The sequence below is a fragment of the Acomys russatus genome, chromosome 17 (genome assembly GCF_903995435.1).
Source record: "Acomys russatus chromosome 17, mAcoRus1.1, whole genome shotgun sequence".
NCBI classification, from domain to species: domain Eukaryota; kingdom Metazoa; phylum Chordata; class Mammalia; order Rodentia; family Muridae; genus Acomys; species Acomys russatus.
Genome location: NC_067153.1, coordinates 47,967,098 through 47,989,565, shown reverse-complemented (window position 1 = coordinate 47,989,565; position 22,468 = coordinate 47,967,098).

The following is a 22,468-nucleotide window of genomic DNA, read 5'->3' as shown; positions in this document are numbered from 1 at the left end:
ATGTCCTTGAAGTGCCCTACTTCTGATGGGCTGTGTTCCTGCCTCCTCTGGAGGGGAGCACTTGGCCCCAATAAAAGCTGGAATCAGAAAAGAGTGTGTGTGTGTGTCTAGAGTCTCCATGGGACACCCCTGTGCCCTGAGGGTGGGAACACACACTTGCCTACTGGGGCCAAGGCCTTTGGTCTTTCCCACTTCCTTCACTTCCTTCACTTCCTCTGCTGAGGCCCTTGGTCAGGCCCCACTGGGATCATCAGGCTTGCCTGCCTCTAACGGGCAGCAAGAGTCCCTGCGTGTGTGCTTCTCTGGATAATACGGGGTTCAGGCTGCAGGGACACAAGGCCTAACAGTCTGGTGCCCAGGAACTAACCACAGGTCAGGGCTCAATGTGCCCTCAGCTGGAGGTGGGATAGAAGGCCCTGTCTCTGCCTCCACTCCCCTCTGACTTCATATACCTAGGCCTGAAGATTTGGGTCTCCTCCCCCCCCCCCCAGCTGTTTCTGACAAACTTCTAGGGCCTCTCTTATTTTCACCGGGCCTGAGCCCAGAGTCCCTGGGGTGGGGGTGGGGCGCTGGCAACCCCGACTGCTTGCCTGGCCACAACCTGTAGTGACCATGCACTCCCTATGGTGGATGGCATTCCTAACCCAGGGTCAGAAGGCATGTGGCGGGGCCGGTTTGGCCACTGCCCGCTGTCCTGGGGAAGCCTGGCATCAGTTGGAACTGCTGATCCAACATCTAGTTCTCTGCTCTAGCTCTCTGATAGGCACCCACAGAACATGCCTTAGATCCAAGTCTCCTGCAGGAGGCCTCCAGCTGTGCTTTTCAAAAAGGGGTTCACCCCTCTAGAGACAGGCAGGACCCTGCATCTGATCCTTGTCCCTTCCCAACCCATGGAAACCCTTGAGATGATCCTCTCCAGGGCATGGCCTCAGTCTCCCCGATCGAGAGCAAGAAAGTGGTAGTCCAAAGCTGGGGCTTGGTGATCTGTAGGTTAAAGCATGCCTGGGGCCCGGGCTAGGGCTGGGCAGGCTGGCAGGAGGCCCTGGGTCCCCATGAGGCAGTCATCAAATCCTCAGTGGTGGCTGCAGTGGAGCTCAGGGTCCGGCTACTCCCACAGGGCCAGGAATGAGGAAAGAGCCCTGAGAATGCCCCAGCCCCAGTGCCCAGACTGTACTTATTTCTTGGCTGTGATTCAATCCCAGCCCGGCCTCCCAGGGCCAGGGCATGCATCCTTGGGGGCCCTGCCTGAGGCGTGGAGTCCTCATTGCCTGGCCTGGTCCCAGGCCTTACCTTAAGGCACTGTGAGAGCCCAGGTGTCCCCCGGTGGCTTTTTGTTACCCTTCAAGTGACACCCCTCCCTTCCCTGAGCTCTATCCAATCCTGTGCCTTGTTGGGTACTGCCCACTCCAGGGGCCTTTCTTCTCTGCGTGCCTAACACTTCCCTTCCTAGAATGGCCTGCCTTCTGTACCCCAAGAACATGGAGGCTCCCAGGCAACAGGAATCACGTGGACCCCAGAAGGGATTTTGGGAGACTGGAGTTGTGGGTAAAGTCATCCCACTCCCCACACTTTATTACTTCTGCTCCTTCACGCCTGCAGTCCTGCCCTGGCAAGGATGAGCTCTGGCATACGGTTCCCGCCATGGGGGGTGCCCCATTATCCACTCCAGGTGGTACCCACAATTCCAGGGCAGGAGGAAGCCCCAGAAGAGGTGCTCACAGCTAGTGGAGGCAGCCTGCAGAGAGAAGGAATCTGAGAGAGCTCCCCTACTCGGGTGTCAGAGGACAAATTTTCCACAGCACCAACCCCCATGCTCTCTCTTCCTCCCTCGAGGACACCCTGGCCATGGGCACGGTGGCCCTGCCAGCTCAAGGCTGCCTGCACACTTCCTTCTCCCCCACCATGTTACACTGGGACATTCTTACTCCTATTTTTCTCCCATCTTACACCCAAAGCTTCCTTTCCAGGTCACCTGAGCAAGCTCAATTCCTTGTCTTCACTCTTGTCCCATGGTGGGTAAAAGGGGGTACCAAGTCCCCCCTAAGCCAAGTAGTCCATGGAAGATGGACCGCATCTCCCAGGCTAGGCTTTTCTTGGGTGGTCTGCTGTTACCCTTGATCTTTACAACACCCCTTCCCATGCAAGCTGTCATTCCCAAATGGGTTAACCAAGGAATTATGGGGAGACATCTCAGTGAAAGCCAGAGCCAGGATTTAAACTCGGGTCTTCTGGGGTCTTCTCTCTTTCCGACTCATATTCTCCCAACTGGGGAAATGCAAGGTCAAAGACTTCCTCTAAGACCAAACAATGGGAAGGGAATGGCTGAGCCAGGTCTCAGAGGAGATACCAATAATGTCATCTCTAAGAACAGAGCAATAAAGACCAGGTTAAGAAGCAGCAGGGAAGATCTGGGTTAGAGCTCTCAGTGAACTCAAGAGGGAACAGCTGTGGGTCACCCTCTCTAATGAAGGGAGGAAGAAGAGATACTCTGGGTGAGTGGGTGGGTAAGGCTGTGGTCTAGGGCCTGGAGTGGCGAGAGGGCAGAGGGTAAGGGAATGAAAGAGGTGAGTGGAAATATGTCTCTGTTATCAGGAGTGCCTGAGCAGAGCGGCAGAGGAGTGGACACCTCTCTCCTCCTTAGTCTACAACTGCGACTGGACCTGTCTGTCGATCAAGTCCTTCAACTTGAAGGACCCCGTGACTGAGGGCCACTGAACTGGGTATTTCAGGATAGAACTAGAGTCCAGAGCCCCAGGAAGCCATAGGCTTGATGCCACAGCAATGGCCAGGAAAGGGCCTGGAGGCATGTTGTCTGAAGAAGACACTGGTGAGGGGCTAAGCTGGAGACTGCCTTACCCCACCTCCGGACACAAGGAGCCTATGTTGGGGAAGCTGCCTAGTGTCCTCTTTTGTTGGGTCCTTACCTTTGTGAGCTCCATGGAGCCCCACGTGGCCTTTGTGAGAAGGCTGCAGGTAGGGGATTGAGAGTTCTCTCACTCCACCTACAGGCAAAGGTTCAGCAGCAGGGCAGCAGGGCTGGCTTGCCTCCAGGGGTCAGAAACAGATGTCCTGCCTAGAGAGCTGGTCCCTCCTGGGTGAGCAGCCTGTCTACCTGAGGTCCAAGGGTGACCTAAGGACCCTGATCTTTTGTGATGAGCCCTGTAAAGAGCCTTTGCTGAACTCTCTGGAAGTCCCTTGGCAACAGTTCTCCCTGCAGAAGCTGCGTTTTGTTGGATGTTCTGCCAGTCTCCCACTGTGGACCGAAGAGTGGGCTAGAAGCCCTGCCTGGCTTCCGGTTCTGAGCTCCAGCTTTTTCTGTAGGGGTGTGGGACACAGTATCCATGAGGTCTCAAGTCTTTCATGTCTTCATTTGCCTGTCATTGACTATGTCTTTGGTACCTGGAATTCAGTGGGCCACTGTGAGTGAGGGCTCAGAGCTGAGTCTGAGGTGGGCATCTTCCTTCAGAGAACCTCAGGCTGGGGAGAGGTAGGCAAGAGTGCTGTTCCTATGGTCCCTGAGAGTGGGAAGCCTTCCCCAGCAGCAGGAAGACTGTGGAGCATGGGGGGCCATGGAAGCTGAGGCCAGAAGCAAAAGTGGAAGGAGGGAAGCATAGGGTCAGGGAGAAAGAGCTGAAGTGAACTGAGAATCAGTGCGGTGAGGGGATTGGAATTTGGAGAGTTATAGAGACACTCTGAGCTGATGAAGTTCTAGAAAGTTCCATAAGTATAGAAGAGAACCTAGCTTTTTGAGCCTCATGAAGTAAGATTTGGCAGAAAGGCTTGCTGCATCCCCTGGTAGCTTGCAGCTTGGTGAGCCTCTGGACCAAGGGCCAGTTTCTCACTGCCCTATAACCCCAGGCTGCCTATGAACTTCCGTCATGACCGAGAATGGGACCCACAGTCCAAGAGCCACCAGACTTTGAAGGTGAAGGCTCCTGGGCTGCAGGATGGCCTAGGGTATTGTGGGTTTTTGTTTTTGTTTTTTGCTTTTTGTTTGTTGCTGTTGTTTTGTTTGTTTGTTTACAGAATGCTCCACATGCTTCCATGGACCATAAAGAAATAGCCTTCATGCTGCTCCTTCTGCCTCAATTTCCTGACCAAGGGGACCTTTGCTTGCCCTGGGTATCTCCTTAACCCATAGGACTCTCTAAACCTGGTGGAGCACTGAGCAGCCTGCCCTGGCTGGCCCTAAGGCCACTGTCAAAGGCTGTGACCTCTTCGTGAACCAAGCTGAAGGATGGAATGGTACCTGCCAACGCACCAGTGTCTGACACAAAAGGGGTAACCCATTCCCATGTCCCCTCCCTGGTTCCCAGACAACAGGGATCGATTCCATCTCGATGACAAATACTGTGGAGGGGATGGCAGCCGCAGGGACATCTGAGTCACTGGGACATCATTGGAACAGGGCATGCTTCTGCAAGGAGTGGCACTCCCCCATGCTAAGGTCCCATTCTACTGGGAAGGATTGTGACATCAGGGTCTGTAGCATCCCCTTCTCAATTTGGGGGCTTTAGGATGGACCAGGGGGTCTAGTCAGGGCCTGGGGATGACCTCAAGCCACAATTCCCAGGTCTGCTCAGCTTGAAGGAATACACTCCCTGCCACTAGAGGAATTCAAGTATAGTTTGACCTCTATAGGAAAAGAGAGAGATGTTCTGATCGCAGGGTTCTGAGGTCCTGTGAGGCTACGTGCTCAGGCACAAGGCATTGGCAATCTCATTCCTGTGGCATAAAAGGGCTAGGTCAGGAAGACAGTGCTGAGAGTCCCTGGGGAGATCAGTCTAACCATGGCCCCTGCCTCTGACCTGGCAAGGTTTCTCGGCAGCAGAAGCTCCATGCCTTCCCCTTACTCGTGATCCCACAGGTAGTCAGTGTAGTTCAGCATTGCCAGGGGCCTAGGGGATGAGTGTGTAGACAGATTATGTAGAACTGGGAGGGCTGGGGACAAGGCTGCAAGCCTTTGGTGGAACACATGCTTGGAGGAAATGGGGGCGAGGGGGAGTGGATGGCATACCAGGCAGAGGGACCAGGCAGGCCTGGGGAAGGGGGCTGGTAGACATTCAGTTAGATGGCAGGAGATTCCAGCTCAAGGTTTGGCTTTTTTTCTTTTCTTTTTTTCTCCTAGTGGCTGGACTAGAAGGGCAAGAAAGTGACCTGTGAGACCCTCTAGCTTTTCTTCAGGAAGGGTACAAGGGAGTGGTGAGACAGCAGCGAGAGAGTAGAGCCTTCTGCGATGGCTTTCAGGTGTGGTGCGGCCACAGGGGATTCGGCGGGATTCCATGCATATTTTGCAGGCAGAGCAATTTCCAAGAGCAGTGTAGGCAGGCTCTGGAAGAGTCCTAGAGAGGACAAGGTCAGGGGAGGCTGATGGTAAACCGGCCCTAGGCTGGCTCCCCAGATGTCCCTCAGACGTGTGTATCATCTTCCGAGGATGCAGAAGAGCCAGGGTGAGGGCTTGCCTGTGGCTCAGAGGTAGGCTTGGGCCTGGAGACATGTGACCTCTTTCAACCACTGAGATCTTCGGGGAGAGGGCCTGCCTAGGCCTTGGGGACAGATTGAGCTTGGGACTGAGTTAGATGGAGCTTTGAGTCAGGCTTCATGTTGGCTGGCTATGTGGCACTGGCGCCACTTTGCCTCAGCTTCCTCTTCTGTTAGCACGCCGAGGTCATGGTGGAGGGACGCAACCTGGGGTGGTGTCCGAGTGAGGGCCGTGCTGTCTCTGGAGACTCTGAGGCTGGAGTGGCAGTGGGGATGGCTGGAAGATGAGCAGTTGGAGAGTGTGTCCATAGAACTTTACAGTTTACACTTGTCCTTTTGGCTCTTATCTAGCCCCCTTAAGACTTTGCATCCCCAGTATACCACAATGCCTCTTTAAAACAGCAAGCTCAAGCCCCTTCCACTAAGGGGATCCCCTGGGGCCACTTCCTAAGACACCCCACCCCCACAGGACCTCTGTGTAGTCTCTGCACTGTGTGCCAGAGCCACTAGGTCCAACCTGAGGACATAGGGCCAGACCCTTCTAGGCAACTGGCCACAGCATCCCAATTTCTCCCCAGGCTTTGTGTCCTGAGGACACACACCAGCCTAGCATGACTGCTGGCTTGTGCCGCACACTCTGAGCCCCTTCTCTTCACCAGCTCATCCTTCTAGCCTTGCTGGGGCATCATTTGTTGGGAGACGGTATCCAAGCCTTTCCCTGGGTCCCTCTGCCCTTTACACATCTGGGTGTGCACAGCCCTATAGAACTAAATCTCCCCCTGTGACCCATCCAGATGGGCAACCTCAGACTGTCACCGTTTTCCAAAACCTCTCCTCCCCCAACTGACAGTGAAGTCAAAGCTTGGCATGCTACAGAGGCAAAACCAGACCTTGCACCAGGCAGCGGGTTGGGAGGGCTCCCCACAGGGATGGGACCCAAGACGCTTCTATTTTTAACCTCGAGAAAAAAAAAAATAAGAAAGAAAAGAAAAGCTCAACCCTAGTACAAACAACACTCCTAACAAATATTTGTTTTTATTCTTAAAAGGGTTTGGATGGCAGATGGCTGGTTTGGGGACTGATGGGAGTCCCTGCTTGAATACAGGGACTCAGAAGAAGCCTCGCTTGTACCCAAGGCTGCCTGCCTGGCATAGCCTCATTTCAGGGAGGCAAGGGAGGACCACTGGAGGGCCAATTTTTCCTGAAGCAGTCAGGCAGTTTGCCCTCCACCTTCCCTCAGCCCTGCCCTTCCTGCCCCAGCACCTCTTCTTCTCTGGTTGTGTCCTGAGGTTGAGCAGGCATCCTCCATAGAGCCTGCCTGCTGGGATAATCCTGCAGTGCAGGGTTATCGTGCATTACAGGAATGCAGACATCTTTTATTAGCATGCTGTCCCATTGCCCCTGAGCTATAATTGAGGAAAATGAGGGTCAGGTGAGGGTTGATAATGAGGGTCGCCCTGTATCTTTCTGAGGATCCAGTCAAGACTGGGATGTCAAGGAGCTCTGGCTTCCAGGAGGGTGTGAGAAGTTTAGATGAACCTCCATATAGGAGAACAATGCAGACCCATGTAAGGACCACTTCCAGGACAAGGCCTTTGCTCCCTGGAGCCCTGGGATAAATGACAATTCAGGGTCTCAAAGCAGCAGTCGTTCCTCTAGGGGTAGACGCATGATGTCAAGATGTCAAGAAATCCATCCACTCTAACGGTGTGTCTACCCTGTCCAGCTCTGGAACTAAGGTCCCTGGCTGTGGCTGCACTGGTGCAATCTTCAAAGGACATCTTCACTCATTTCTTTATCCCCCTACATGGCTGCTTCTGCCATTGCTTGTCCTGTCCTGAGCTTGTCCCTGGTCTTCCTCCTAGGAGTCCATAAGATCACAACAGGAACCACGTAGCAAATGCAGGATAATTCTCTCGGCATCCTGAACAGAATCGCATGTACCATCCAGGGAATCAGGCCCAGCACGTCTCTAAAGGCTGTGACTTTCAGCTTCCTACAGACTTTCCAAGGCTTCCTACACCTGGGTTCTCCCTTAGCTAAGGGATTAGGGTGTCTGTCAATCACTAGTGGTTGTTTCCTCCACAGTTTGGGTTTTGGGAGGAAATTAAGGCTCATGGCCGAGCCTCGCAGCCTGGCAAATGGGATGGTAGGGACTTGATGAGGCTAAGTGGAGCCTGTCACGCTGAAGGAAGGGTGGAGCTGGATGAACAGTGCTGGGCCTTTAGGCTAGTGAATGGTGCAGCTGTAAGCCAAGTCGCCTTTATCATGGCTGTACAACATTGATTGGTTCCAAGGGTGTGGCCAATAAATAGTGGCTCTGTCCTACTCTCCTGCAGGAAGACTGTCTGACCTCCATCATGGACTGCTACTAGTCCTCCATCCTTACCAACCCATGGAGCCGGGAGGTTGTGATTACCTCTCATGCTATTCCCTGGAAAGAATCGAGGCACAGTTGCTCCCATCTCTGCCACCCAAATGCCATCAGCTGTCCCTAGTCTCTGCACTTCATCCCACTCTGTCCCTGCTGCCACTCAGGAAGACCACAAGAACGTAGAAGCTGGGGCCGAGCCACCACCTTGAGTCCTGACACCTTCAGTCCTGTACTTACCCTCTGCCCCTTTCAGTTGCTACTGGACAAGACTCTTTTTCTGGCCTGTCTACCTCACCCTCTGCCTGGGACTCTTCTTCTGTAGCTGTCCTTTTTCTCCACAGGCCTCTCCCAAGGCCATCATCTCTGCTGGGCTGGTGGCTGGTTCATCCTCACTGTTGCCCAGGATCAAGTCTAAGGCACAGCAGGAATGTGGGATGTTGAGACAATGCACGGTGTTTTCCACACATTGGTTCAACTGTGGATCCCGGAAAGCAAATGTATCTAACGGCAAACCAAACCTCAAGAAGAACCACTCATGGCTTCCTTTGTGGGAAGGTCTGTCCTAGAAGGTCACAGCACCAAATACCCTAGGCCTCCCAGTGAATGAAAGGATGAGCCAGGCATGGGTGCTCACCTCTAAGCTTGGCACTCCTCAGGAGGCTGAGGCAGGAAAGATCACCAAGAGTTCAAGGCCAACGTGGATTTCGTAGCTACAGCCTGTCTCGAAAAACAGCAACCACCAATGGTCTAAAGCAATGTCTCAGCTAGTAGGAATGCTTGTTGTGTAAGCAATGGATGCTCAGAACCTAAATTAAAAGCCAGATGTGATGTGTGCATGTCAGTAACCTCAGCACTGTCTGGAAGGGAGACGGGGCGGTCACTGAGGCTGGTGACCCTCCTAACTTCAGGTTCAGTCGTCTCAAAAGAAGACAGAGAGGGATAGAACAAAAGATTCCACATCTTCCTTTGGCCTCCCTATGGCACAAGTACCCATATACATACACACAGAGGCACAAATAATTATACATTATTTATATATAATATAAATATATACTATATCATGTTTCTTCATCTATAAGGTGGGGTTATCTCCCAAACAAATTAACCCTTATGAGGTACACATGCAGACACACTGAGAAACAGGCTTATACTGACGAGGACTTGTCTTTTCCTAAGGGGAGCACAAGTGCTTATGCCTCTCCTTTTGGGGGTATCTTCGGGGTTGCAGGAGGTCCTGAGGCTTGGGAACCCAGCGCAGCCTTGCTCACGGAGAGCAAAGTGTGTGCCATCCCTCTGGGGGGTGATGGACCTTCAATCCTCTGGGTGTTCAGCAGGACTGGGGACTGGTGGGGGTGAGGACTTATGGGGTCTGCTCAAATCTGGGACCATGCATAGACCTCAGCATCATTTGTTAAACCCGAGGTGCCCGGGAAGCAGGGGTCCTGCTGTCAGGGAGTGTGGGTCCCAGGAGATGCCTTAAGATCCCATCTCCTCATCAGATCACACAGCATTAGTGGATAAGTTCCACTCTGGGAGCTGTAAGGCTAGAGAGGACCTAAAGGGTCTGAAAGCACAAGGGCGGGGGGGGGGGGGGGGGCGGGCGGGGGGGGGGGAAGGGTTGGGGTAGGCAAGAGGGTCCCGGGGGCGGGGCCTAAGAGAAGGTGCCCAGACCATCCGCAAAAGCTGGAGGCGGGCAGCTCTGCCCTGGGAGCCATTGAGAAAGCGGCTTCTTTTTAATTAAAGTTCTGAAAAGGGGCTTGAGCTCCCAGGAAAGGGAAAGTGTTGGTGCAGAATAATTAGCCAGACAAAAGGCAAATCCTCTTAGCTTCTCCCTGGGCGATTACAGGTTAATTGGTTGACGTTCCTGCCCGCCAGGCCAGACACCGGGCTTTCCCGCGCCTCCTGCCGTTCGATGACCCCGAGGCCACACCTGCCCTGCTGTCCAGCGTGGGAACCCAGCGGGGAGCTTCGGTCGTCCTCTGCTCTGGGGGCCCCTGCCCCACGAGGCCCTCTGCTGAGCCTCCAGCTCCTCCATCAGCTGGGGGAGCCCTGGAGCTCTTCATAGGTCCCCCCCCTTTCAGGACAGCAGTAACAGCATTGTCCCAAGGAGGCATACTCCCCTGTGCTTGGCATCACTTGCCAAGGCTTCTCTCTCTCTCTCTCTCTCTCTCTCTCTCTCTCTCTCTCTCTCTCTCTCTCTCTCTCTCTCTCTCTCTCTCTCTCTCTCTCCACTGACTTGAGGGTCAAGAGTTCTCCCGGTGACTTGAGAGACAAGTTGCCCCAGAGGTGGCACAAGCTGCCATTGCATCTTGCTAGCTAGAGAGACTGAAGGTTACAGTAAAGGAGAGGAAGGCAGGAAGGTAGGAAGAAAGGCTGGAGAGAGACTGCTGATCTGAGCAACGAATAGAGAGCATGACCTGATGGTCAATACTCAGGGCTTCCCCACAGCTCTGGCTCCATTCCCACCCTTGCTAACCAGTGTTATGTCTCATTTGTTTTCCTGTCCCATGTGAGGCCCGGCTGTGGCCTTCAGGAGACCCTGAACCACACCAGTCCTCCTCTTCTTCCAGTTTTCCTTCCTGACCACACCATAGACAGTCAGAGGTGTAGCACCGGTCTCTGGCTTCATCTCAGGATGCCATTGGAGAAAGAAGAGGCCAGAGCCTGGCGGGAGAGGACACAAGATGTGTGGGGTTCAGCCCAGGTGTCCTGGCATGGACACATCCTTTTGCCTGCCAGGCGTAGGCAAGATTATGGGGCTCGGAGAGGCATGGGCCTGGCCCAAGGTCTCCACTGGGGGCTCCTGGGGCAGCCCTGGGTCCTTGTGTGCTGCCCCCACCCAGGCAGGCTATGAGTCAGCCCACAGCTGGGCTCAGCGGAGGCCACACTGTGGCGGGGTTTCCAGTCTCAGAGGCAGGACAGCTGTTTATTTTTCTTGCTGTAAAGGAGAGGGCAGGGGTGGGATGGAGGAGCCGATGACCCTGCTGGTTCTCACACTGGCCCAGGATCCCTGGAAGGCCCTGGAAAGGAAGAGACCTCAGGAGCAGACACTGCAACAAGGGCGGGGGGGGGGGTGTGCCTCCGGGCCTCCCTGCCACACTCCTGGGGCAGCCAGCCAAAGCCAATGCCGCAGGCCAGTTCCTGGAGCGGGATGCTGGGGTTTCCGAGGTCGGGAAAGTACTGGCAAAGCTCTTTTTATGATGTCACCGGCTCTGCCCCGGCCTGGCCCAGCCCCAGCCCTGTCACCACCAGGGAGGGAATACAGCATGTCTTGGGGGGAGCTCAGAGCTGCCCGGAAGAGGTGCTCAGGAAGAATTCAGGTGCTTGCCCCTGGCCCTCCTATCAGCTGAGACCATTCACTTTGGTGTACAGCAGGGGCAACATCTCCCTGCCTTCTGGGCTGGGCTGAGACTGCGTGGAGGGGATGTTTCCTGAATCAGAAGGCGACCATCCAAGACACCGTGATTCATCCTTGGAGAGTTGCGGACCCCAAAGTCAGCTATCTTTGTGAGCATAGAGACCCTTCCCCTCAGCCAGACTCAGGTCATCATCTGGAGTTGGGCCCCAGTAGTAGAGGACAAAGTCCTCTTTAGTGAGGAACACACAGATGAGGCGTGCCATCTTGTCCTGTCTGAAATCTCCAGTTTCCTTCCACCAACCCTATTTTTTCCTATAAGTTTTTAAGGTCATGGAACCCACAGGGAAGTGAACACAGTGGACAGCCCAAAGAGATTTCAGAAACCAGATCTAGTGTGTTAGCATCCACCCGGAAGGTGGACAGCACCCAAAGCCTATACGCTCTCTGGTCACTGACCCTTTGTCATGCCTGAAATGGCCTCCTTTTCATCTGCCACTGCCTTCCTACCTCCCCTTGGACCCATGCACCCCATCTCAGGAATGTCTATCAGGGTGTTGCCAGGTGCTGCACATGTGTGTGCATGTGTGTGTGCACTGCTCTGTGCAGATAAATCTCAAGTTTTTTACTTTTTAAAACCAACTTCTCCTTAGAGTAGCCTTGACTTTGCAGAGAGACTGAGAAGAAAGCAGAGTCCCAAAATACCCCCAATATCTCCTGTTCTTTTTTAAAAATTTTATTTAAATAATTTATTCAGAGTACATCTAGATTGTTATCCCCTCACTTGTATCTTCCCATTCCCCGCTCCCTCCCTCTTTCACCCTATTCCCCTCCCCTAGGCCTGTGACAAAAATGGACGCCCCCCCCCCCCACCATATGGTCACAGCCTATCAGGTCTCATCCTGGTAGCCTGCTTCCTCTTCCTCTGAGTGCCACCAGGCCTTCTGACCAAGGGGAAGTGGTCAAATATGGGGCACCAGCGTTCATGTCAGAGTCAGTCCCTGCTCTCCACACAACTGTGGAGAATGCGCTGTCCATTGGCTAGATCTGTCTAGGTTTACTGCATGTGTTGTCCTTGGTTGGAACAGTAGTTTGAGCAGATCTCCCCTCCCCCCTTGGTTCCAGATCTGCAAGCTTTGATGGCCCTGGAAGGTTCCTGGACCCTCTGGGTTATACTATTTCCCCATTCTCACTTACCTCTCTCACCTGGAGTCCCAGTAGCAAGTCCCTGCATCATTTCCCCTATTCTTAATGCCTTATGTTCAGTTCTTTCTAGCAAGTCATTTTTTATTTGTTTTGTTTTTCAAGACTGGCCCTCTCTGTGTAGCCCCAGCACCTCTTGATAACTATGAGAAACTGTCAACACCATTTTTTTAAGTGTGGTTGAAGGGCCTCTGCCTGTAGCTCCCTCCAACCTTGAACTCCCCAACATTCTTTCTAGGCCCCAGGGGGCCTCTGCTCCTGGGCAGCAGTGGGGTCAGGTGGAGAGGACAGGTCTGCTCCTCCCCGTTGATATTTTGTCTTTTTTTTTTTTTTTTTTTTTCAGAGCTGAGGACCGAACTCAGGGCCTTGCACTTGCTAGGCAAGCGCTCTACCACTGAGCTAAATCCCCAACCCCTGCTCCTCCCTTTGAATGAGTCTTGTTCCAGGGCCCAGTGGATGCATGCCCTTGGCAGGGCAGAACTGAGGTTATCTTGCTGTGGCTTGAACGTGAACCTTTCCATCAGGCCTGGTGGCTGTCAGCCTTGAAGCAGACATCTCCCACTGGCCTAGATGGCACTAGGTCATTCTGTCACTCCACATGGACTTTCTATGCCACCCAGAGGTGCTGTAAACACAAGCCCGATGAGGGTTGTTTTTAGCTCAGTGAGACAGGAACATACAACAGCCTGGTGTGCAACTACCACTGAGCACACGCGCGCTCGTGCGCTCGCATAGACACACACACACACACACACACACACACACACACACACTGAGCTTTTGTCCCAGTGACAGCACAGGGCTTGTTCATATGGTGTTGCCCCAAACACTGAGGAATCTACTGAGCTATGACAATCATGATAGCTACAATGACATCACTAAATGACAGGAATTTCCCACTTTATCCCAATCTTGGGGAAGCTTGTTACATATGCAGCTGGTCACTGACTAAAATGTGGCTGTATAGCCCAAAAGTTTGCATGTGTGCATGTGCGTGCATGCATACATGTGTGTGTGTGTGTGTGTGTGTGTATGCATGTGCTTGTGTGTGTGTGCGCACGCACGCATACATACATGCCTTCCCTGGCTAGATGACTCTCAGGGGTAGCAGAGACCCAGCCTGAATAGGCCTACTGACTGCCCAGATGTCACCCCTGCACTGCACTGATTTTGCACCTCTGTCCCAGCAACTGAATCCCCTGCATTTAAGAGTATGCAGAAGTCATTCAAAATAGCAAATATCCCCGTGACCCTGCCTGGCCTACCCTGTTGAGTCATTACATCACCAGCCTGTCTATATCGCCCCTAAGGCAGGCCTATGGGGCTCAGGTGTATCAGACCTGGCCATTGCGTCCACTAGGGATTTTGATCCAGGTCAGTGGAGAAGTGGGTCCAGATGGCCACTGGGAGTTTGACCCTGAGTACACAAGGGTCTCTTTTGTCTGCCCTGCACTGAACCTCCCCAGCATTTTGCCTATAATACTTGCCAGTGCTGTATGCAGGGCCATCTTGTTGCCAACCCTGGGGTGGATATAGGTAACAACCTTCAAGGAGAAATTGGCCAGGGACATGCTATCAGAGATGATTGGGGGAGGGAGCGAATGCAGAGCTCCACCTCACAGCCTGGGCTCCCCCAGAAGCAAGTGCTCAGATCACCTGCCATCCTATCTCTAGACAGAAGTCTACTGAGTAGACAAATCCTGTGCTAGCCTGACCACCCCAGAATCAAGGACCCCTATCCTTCAAGAAAGGACCTTGGTCAGCCTAGAGCTGAGGCACTGGGCTGGAGGAGGGGGTGTGACTTGGATAGGAAACATCCCTACAGACTCACGTTGGAGGCTTGGTTCCAACCATTGGTCACGAGGTTGGGGCCTGCTTTCAAAGGTTACACTAGGTCTACAGGGTCTGCTCTGCTTTCTGCTTCCTGTTCACCATGAGGTAGACAGTCCCATTGGCCACAAGATGCTGCAGCCATGATGTTTGTCCAAGGGCACGGGGCCAAGCAGCTGTGGGCAAGATCCTCTGAAACCATGAGCTGGAATACGCCTTTCTTCTTTTAAGTTACTTGTGGGTGGTATTTTATTATAACAACAACAACAACAAAAGAAACTATCAGAGGGCGGAAAGGATGGGGGCTGGAGAGATGGCTCAGTGGCTAAAAGCATGTACTGTTATTACAGAGGACCTAGTTCACTTCCTAGCACCCATGTAGGAGGGGTGTGATTTGGATATGAACTATCCCCACAGACTCACCACTGCCTGCAACTCCTGCTCCTGGTGATGCAATGCCTTCTTGTGGCCTTTGTGGATATCTGAACTCATGTACACACACACACACACACACACACACACACACACACACACACACACACACACACACGTTTAAGAGATCAGATGTTGTAGCTCGAGACATGGGAGTTTGGATTCTGGGAGCCATGAATGGCTCCTGTACTGGGGGTGGGGTGGGGGTAGGGGATGGTAGGAGTAGAGGGGATTCACTCAAATGGGACAGACTGGTTCTCTGCTCCTTCAAGCCCCTCCCAGAATATCCGTTCCCTTGACCAGGAGAAAGCTACGCATCTCTCACCAGCACAGTGAGGCTAAGCCAGATCCTCTGATGGGTAAAGGACAGGGAGCTAGGGATGCTCTTGGTTTCTGTCTCCAGAGGTTAGGTCCAGTCTAGATCTCAGGACACTGGACACAGGGCTTTCAGTGGCTGCGGAGACAAAGCCCAAAATAGTGTACCCTTACCCCTCCCCACAAGGGCTGCATGGTGGCACACAGTAGGCCCAGGATAGTCATCTGTCAGGTGGAAAGAACTAAAGTTCCCCAGGACATTAAAACTGGCCAAACCGGTTCAAAGGCAGCTTTTCGCAGTTTTTACAAGAAGCTGCGGTTCCCTTCTCTGAGGAGGTCTGGCCAGTCCAGGCCCCTCCCCCCCCCCCTTACACCCTTCTCCAGAGGTCTAGGCCTCCCTCCGTCCCTCCCTCCCTGTCACTTTGGTCTCCTCTCTTTCAGCTTCAACAAGACTTAGGTACTCCTTAGAGTATGGATAGGCTGCCCTGGGCCCTACCCCCTACTCATCATGGTCTGATAGCCTTGTCCACAGCCAGAAGCCTAGATGAGCAGCTCTCCAAGCAACTCTGGTTCCAAACTACGACTGGACCCTGGGGGATCCATCCAGGAAGAGATGAAATAGGACCAAGGCTTGGGAAGCTGGTGGTTCATCTGTGTGGCCCTCCAACAGGCAGGCTATGGGAGGAGGGTCCACTGGACTCAGGTCTACTCACACTGTAGCTCTTGGCTCCACCAGGCCCGACCCTCTGGTGACCCCAGAGCCCTGGCCAGATGAGCATTGTTGGGAAGGGAGGGTTACAGATCCAGGAGAGTGGGAGAGGGGGGAAGATTAGAGACCTGAAGGGATGGAGGAGGGGACCTGGGGAAGGGCCATGAAGGAGGGAAGGAAGTGACAGGCACCTTACACCTGATGAAATGAGGAAGAAAGGCAGAAGGAGCAGGAAGCAGCCACTGCCCCCCATGTCGATTCAACAAATATTTGCCATCCAAACAAGGACGCTTTTAAAAGAAAGGACTGGAGACCCGAAAGATAGTTTATTTAGTTGTTTGGATATTTATCCATCAGCCAAAACTTAGTTTTATCGCCTTGGCGAACTTACAAAATAATTCTGTTTGAAATCATTATAAAATTTCACCACCACAGGGGTGGTGGTACACTCCTGTGATCCCAGCACTCGGGAGGCCGAGGCAGGAGGATCTCATCTTAAACTAAACCAAAGGGACCACCTCTCAAAATAAAACAACTATTGTAGAAGAGTTAAGTAAATTGAGTTAGAGTGCTTTTTTCTTTCTCTAACTGTTATCTGAACATAACAAAACCACTGGTGGGGCCTGGGTCCTTCATCGCACACATGTTGGAGCCTCCACCAGTCCCCGGCAGGCATCATGACATCGCTATTTCTTTTAATATGGCCCTTCTACTTTGACGGCTCATTCCCACCTACTTTCCCTCGTGTTCTCCAGAGCGGCGTCGTACTGTCATCTGAGGCTGCCTTTCACAAACTCATATCAGATGACGGTAATGGAGTGGCGAGCATGCTAGCAATTGTGCGAGGACGTAAGTTCAAATCTCCAACACCCACATAGAAAGCCAGGTGAGGTCATGGGCACCCCTGTGAGCCTTAGACCCACAACAGATAGAGACAGGAAGGTCATTGGGGCTTTGCTGGCCTCCAGCCAGCTCCAGGTTCAGTGAGAGATCCTGTCTCAGGGGGACAAGGTAAAGAGTGACAGAGCAAGACATCCAATGTCCTGTCTTCTTCCGTTCCCTGCATGAGCGCGCACAGGCGCATACACCTCCCCCTACACACACCTCATACACATGCGCACATAAATTTTTTTTTTTTTTTTTAAGGAGAAGATAACATCTGAATTAGAAAAATTCTCTCTGGGGGATGGGGGGGCGGCGCAGCTCAGTGGTTGAGCTCCTGCCTAGAGTGTGTGAAGAGGCTCTGGGTTCGATTCACCGGGGACAGAAATGAAAGTTAGGGGGGAACTCTCTCTCCTCGGGGCTGGAGTGACTATCTCAGCCCAGATCTCCCCGCACATCCTGCCTTTGGCCTCTATTCAGGCAACAAATATTTGTACAACCTTGTCGAAAGAATTGTCCCTGCTGAGAATTCTTTCCCATGGCTCCTCTCTGCACTGTTGTGGTCTTCCCCAGTCTCAGCCCATTTCACTGTGTGCCACAGACGAATGGATTTCAGGCTCTGCTCTGAGATGCCACGGAAGGCTCCCCATACTGGCAGTTTGAGGTGCTGAATTGGTGGAAATACTGATTGAAGGTTTCAAAACGAGGCCAGGTATAGTGGCTTTCACCTGTGGTCCCAGCACTTGGAAGGCGCAGGCAAGAGGATGGTTGTGAGCCAGGCATGGTGGTGCACGCTTCAGAGGCAGAAGCAGAGGCAGAGGCAGAGGCAGAGGCAGAGGCAGAGGCAGAGGCAGAGGCAGAGGCAGAGGCAGAGGCAGGTGGAGAGATATGAGTTCAAGGCTAGCCTGGTCTACAAAGTGAGTCCAGGACAAGCCAAGGTTACACAGAGAAACCCTGTCTTGAAAAAACAAAACAAAACAAACAAAACAAAAAACACAAAAGGAAGGAGGAGGAGGGGGGGGGACAGTTGTGAATCTGAAGCCAGCCTGAGCCCAGTGACACCCTGTCTTAAAACAAAAGAAAAATTTGTTGTTGTTGTTTTTAACCAATGCTGGGAATGGAGCCCGAGGGCCTTGTGCATGCTGGGTAACCAATTATTAGTACTGTTATTGTGGTTATCATTGTATGTTGTTGCATGCCACAGGCGCACACACACATGTGGAAAACAGAGGAGGATGTTGGATGCATGTCTCTACAGACCTCTGCCTTGTTGCCTGGAGACAAGGTTTCTCACTGAACCAGACCCTCTTGGCTAGGCTGGCCAGCCAGTGAGATCCTGGGATCCGCCTGTTTCTGCAACTCAATGCTGAGGTTCCAGGCACATCTAGACACCCTGGCATTCTACATTAGTGCTCCCTAATCCATTTTTTTTATTTGTTTGTTTTTGTTTTGTTTTGTTTTGAGACAAGCTCTGGCTGTTCTGGAACTCTCTCTGTAGACCAAGCTAAACTCCGAACTCACAGTGAACCACCTGCCTCTGCCTATGCCCCTGCCTTTGGAATACTGGGATTAAAGGCATATGCCACCACCCCCTGGCTTCTCTAATCAAATATTTATTTTTTAAAAATGTACATAGGTGTTTTGCTGGCATGTATGTCTGTGTGAAAGTGTCAAATCCCCTGGAACTGGAGTTACAGACAGTTGTGATCTGTCATGTAGGTTGCTGGGACTTGAACCCAGGTCCTCTGGAGGAGCAGCCAGTGCTCTTAACCACCGAGCCATATCTCCAGCCTCCCTAATCAATTCTTTATTTCTTTTTTTCTTATTATTAATTCATTCATATTACAACTCGATTATTATCCCACCCCTTCCATCCTCCCATTCCTCCCTCCCTCCTGCTTACCCCTATTCCCCTCCCCTATGACTGTGGCTGGGGGGGACCTCCTCCCTCTGTATATGCTCATAGCCTAATAAATTCTTAAAAGGGGTTTCTTTTAGAATTCTAAAGCCCACTTTCCACATCCCCCATACCCATCATAGGTCTCTTGGTTGGGTCTGCAGAGGCCTGGGAGCCTTGAGTTGCAAGAATGACCAGTGTGCGCTCTATGATGACATCACAGATGTGTGGCTGTCAGCTGCTTTCACAGGCACCAGAAATGCCTAGAGGACTTTGAGAATACTGTTGGGGTCAGTGGTTGCACGGGTGAAGTGTTTGCCCACCAGTGCTTGGGAGGCAGCGACAGGAAGTTCCTAGAGCAAGCTTGCAAGCCCTGGATTGGTGAGCTCTGAGTTGAAATGAGAGATCCCACCTCAACATAAATACTGGGAGCATCTGAGGAAGGCATGCCATGTCAACCTCTGGCTTAAACACACAGACACACACACACACACACACACACACACACACACACACACACACACACACACACACACTATACACCAGACATAATATTCACATACACACACACCCCACACATACACATGTGCATGCACACACACTATACATTAAACATACATACATACATGTTACAGACCATACATACAAGCATCACACGCACACACACGCAGTACACCAAACATAGCATGCACATGTACACATCTTACACACCATACATACACACCAAACATAGCATACATATGCCCTGCATCCCACACATCATACACACACATACCCTACACACCACACACACACCTATACACACACACACACACACACACACACACACACACACACACACACCATACCACACTCCAAACATAAGGCACACGTACACACAGCCTACACATCACACACATACATGCAGATACACACACATCCATATACACATCCTGCACAACACACACACACACACACACACACACACACACACACACACACTCATGCATGCACAGTTCCTGTGCAGAGGTGAAAAGAGAGTGGAGTACTGAGGACACAAGAGGGTGAGGGCTGCCATGTGCACAGGGGCTGGCACTAGGAATGAGCTCTCTGAGAAGGGCGCTTAGCTGAGATCTGGAGGGGTAGGGTCATGGGTGTCAGGGTACGTGAGGAGCCACAGCGGGCAAGCGGACCTGGCACCGCCAAGCTGTGTGGTGTTCGCCAGGCTTCTTATACCTTTTCTGCTCATGGTCTTTTACATTTTAACTCGTGTGTTTATTTGTAGGATTTTATTTTATGTGTGTGACTGTTTTGCCTGCATGAGTGTCAGTGTACCACTTGTGTACTTGGTGCCTGTAGAGGTCAGAAGAGGGTGTTGGATCCCCTGGAACTGGAGTTGCAGATAGTTGGGAGTCACTATGTGGGTGCTGGGGACTGTGCTTGGGTCCTCTGGGGAAGCAGCCTGTGCTCTCAACCACTGGGCTACCTCTCTAAGGCCTGTCCAAGACATTTTTATGAGTCTCCTGTTATATGGATTTACAAAGTGGGTATATGAACCAAACACTTACTAGTAATAAACCACAGGTAAATTTATTTTAAAGCAATTTATTGGTAGACATATAATTTTGCCACTTGCTAACAATAAAGGAAATTTGGGTTATAATAAAATGGATGCTTTTATTTACTTTTACATAAAGAACAAAACTCTGGCTGAGTGTTAGATTCTACAGGATACTGAGCACATTTAGCATTTTTCCCAAGCTGATTAAAGTCTTGACTTTATAATTGTCTTCTTTTGGGGGGGGGGTTGAGACAGGGTTTCTCTGTGTAGACTTGGCTGTCCTAGACTCACTTTGTAGACCAGGCTGGCCTTGAACTCACAGTGATCTGCCTGCCTCTGCCTCCTGAGTGCTGGGATCAAAAGCGTGCACCATGCCCAGCTGATTTTATAATTGTCAATGCCAAGAACACCTGTTTTACATTGGCAGAACTATATTTATGGACATTTCAGAAATTCTGTCTTAATCCCAAGTCAAAGTTTTTTTTTTTGAACTTGAAGTTATCAATTCAAATACCAATTTTTAAATCTTAAAAGATTACTTAATCAATTTTATCTGTGTGTATGTGTGTGTCTACTTTATATAGTCTGGTACCTGCAGAGATCGGAAAGGCCTGTTAGATCTGTTGGGGCTGGAGTGACAGGGTGCCCAATGTCATGCTGGAGACTGGATTTGGGTCCTCTGGAAGAGCACCACATGTTCTTAACTGCTGTGCCATCTCTCCAGCCCCACAAGCATCAATTTTCAAAATCAGCATTTTACACAATACAATCCAAAGACACTGACTTGATACCTTTGTGTTGAGGAATGACGGTAGCAAAACATCAGAAATTTTTGTTTTCTGGGACTGGAGAGACGGTTCAGCAGTTAAGAGCACTGGCTGCTCTTGTGGAGGGCCCAAGTTCAGTCTCCAGCCCCAACATGGCCCCTCACAATCACTTGTAATTCCAGTTCCCCAGGATGCAACGCCCTCTTCTGGGCTCTGATGGCATATGCGCTCATATGCACATCCACGCCCCACCCCCACAACACATATACATGTAATTAAAAATAAAAAATTAAAGGTATAGTTTTCTGTAAGTAAACAATTAGAACTTTTCATGAGTAGTAAAAGACACCACAGCTTCTTACGTACAAGAGTCTTGAACCTGAGCCAAGGTGTCTCAGGAAGTGTTTGCTGGTGTCACACAGCCTGGTGGCATGCATAGTACAAAGTGACCACACCGTGTGTTCAGAAACAGGGCTGCAGTAAGGCACACAGTGCAACGGACACCAACAGTCACTCTTCAAACCCAATATGTATTTGATTTTGAATTAATTTTTGGTTGTTATGTGTTGAGAGACCTTTCCTGTTGCCAAAATTTTCATCATTGACACTATGACTCTGTATGAAGTCCCAACTTACATTTTAAGAAGTGGTGGTGGACAATCAGGATGTAATGTGAATAAATTATAATAAATAAATTAATTAAAAACAAAAAGAAGTGGTGGTGGAAAAGTGAGGCCAGGCAAGGGGCACAAGTGGTGTGAAACAGGCCTACAGCAGAGGCTAGGGGAGGGTGGGGTAGCCTGGGGTCACAAAGGAGAAAGTAGTGGCCCCTTGGCCATCAGAAGAGAGAAAGTGGCTGGGATCGACGAGTAAGTTTCAGTTCTAAACAGTTAATGTGTTGGCTCAGGAGGCTTGAGCCAACAGGATCTTCTGGTGGGCGGACTGAGGGTCAGGGAAAGAGGCATGCCAGAGGCAGAGTTTATGCTGAACCTAGGGAGAAAGGAGGCTGAAGACTGAGAGGAGGTGCAAAGGCATCAGAGGAGGGAGAAGTAAGGCAAGATTCTTGGGAAGGTCTTTCCTGGAGAAGGCAGGTTTTGGGAAGTGACTGTACACAGACCCAAAAGGGCCTTTGATGATGGAGTGGGGCGCTCTAGTTCTCAGAAGCCCAGCAGGTGGATGTCTGTGGTTGTGTGGTGGTGAAAGACTCCTGCACCTTTCTTTCCACACTCCTACCCCTCAATGGGGTCAGCTGGATACACACAGCAAGGTGGAGGAAGGGAGCCTTCCTCTGTTTTTTAGCTGTGAAAGCATCCTTGGGCCTCTGGACACTCTTGAGATGTGTGACACGATTTAGCCACAAAGCTCGTAGAAAACGAGGCCACATGGACCACCAGGAACCTGCCAGGAGAACCTTCCAGAGCTCAGAATCCTGATCTGCGCTGCAGGAACCTGACAGCAGCTGGGCTGTGTGCCTGGCCCCAGGCGGCCATGTGAAACTCGGTGCAGTCTCAGGCCTGAGCTGCTGTTTGTCCAGGGCTGTGACTGCCCTGAGGCCTGTGGGAATTTTCTCTCCCGAGAGCCCTGAAAAGCCATAGGGGGCGGGGTGCCCAGTCCAGCTGATGGAGGCGAAAGGGCCACATGGGTTTTGTGGTTGAATTATCCAAACAGTGAATCGCTCCGTCC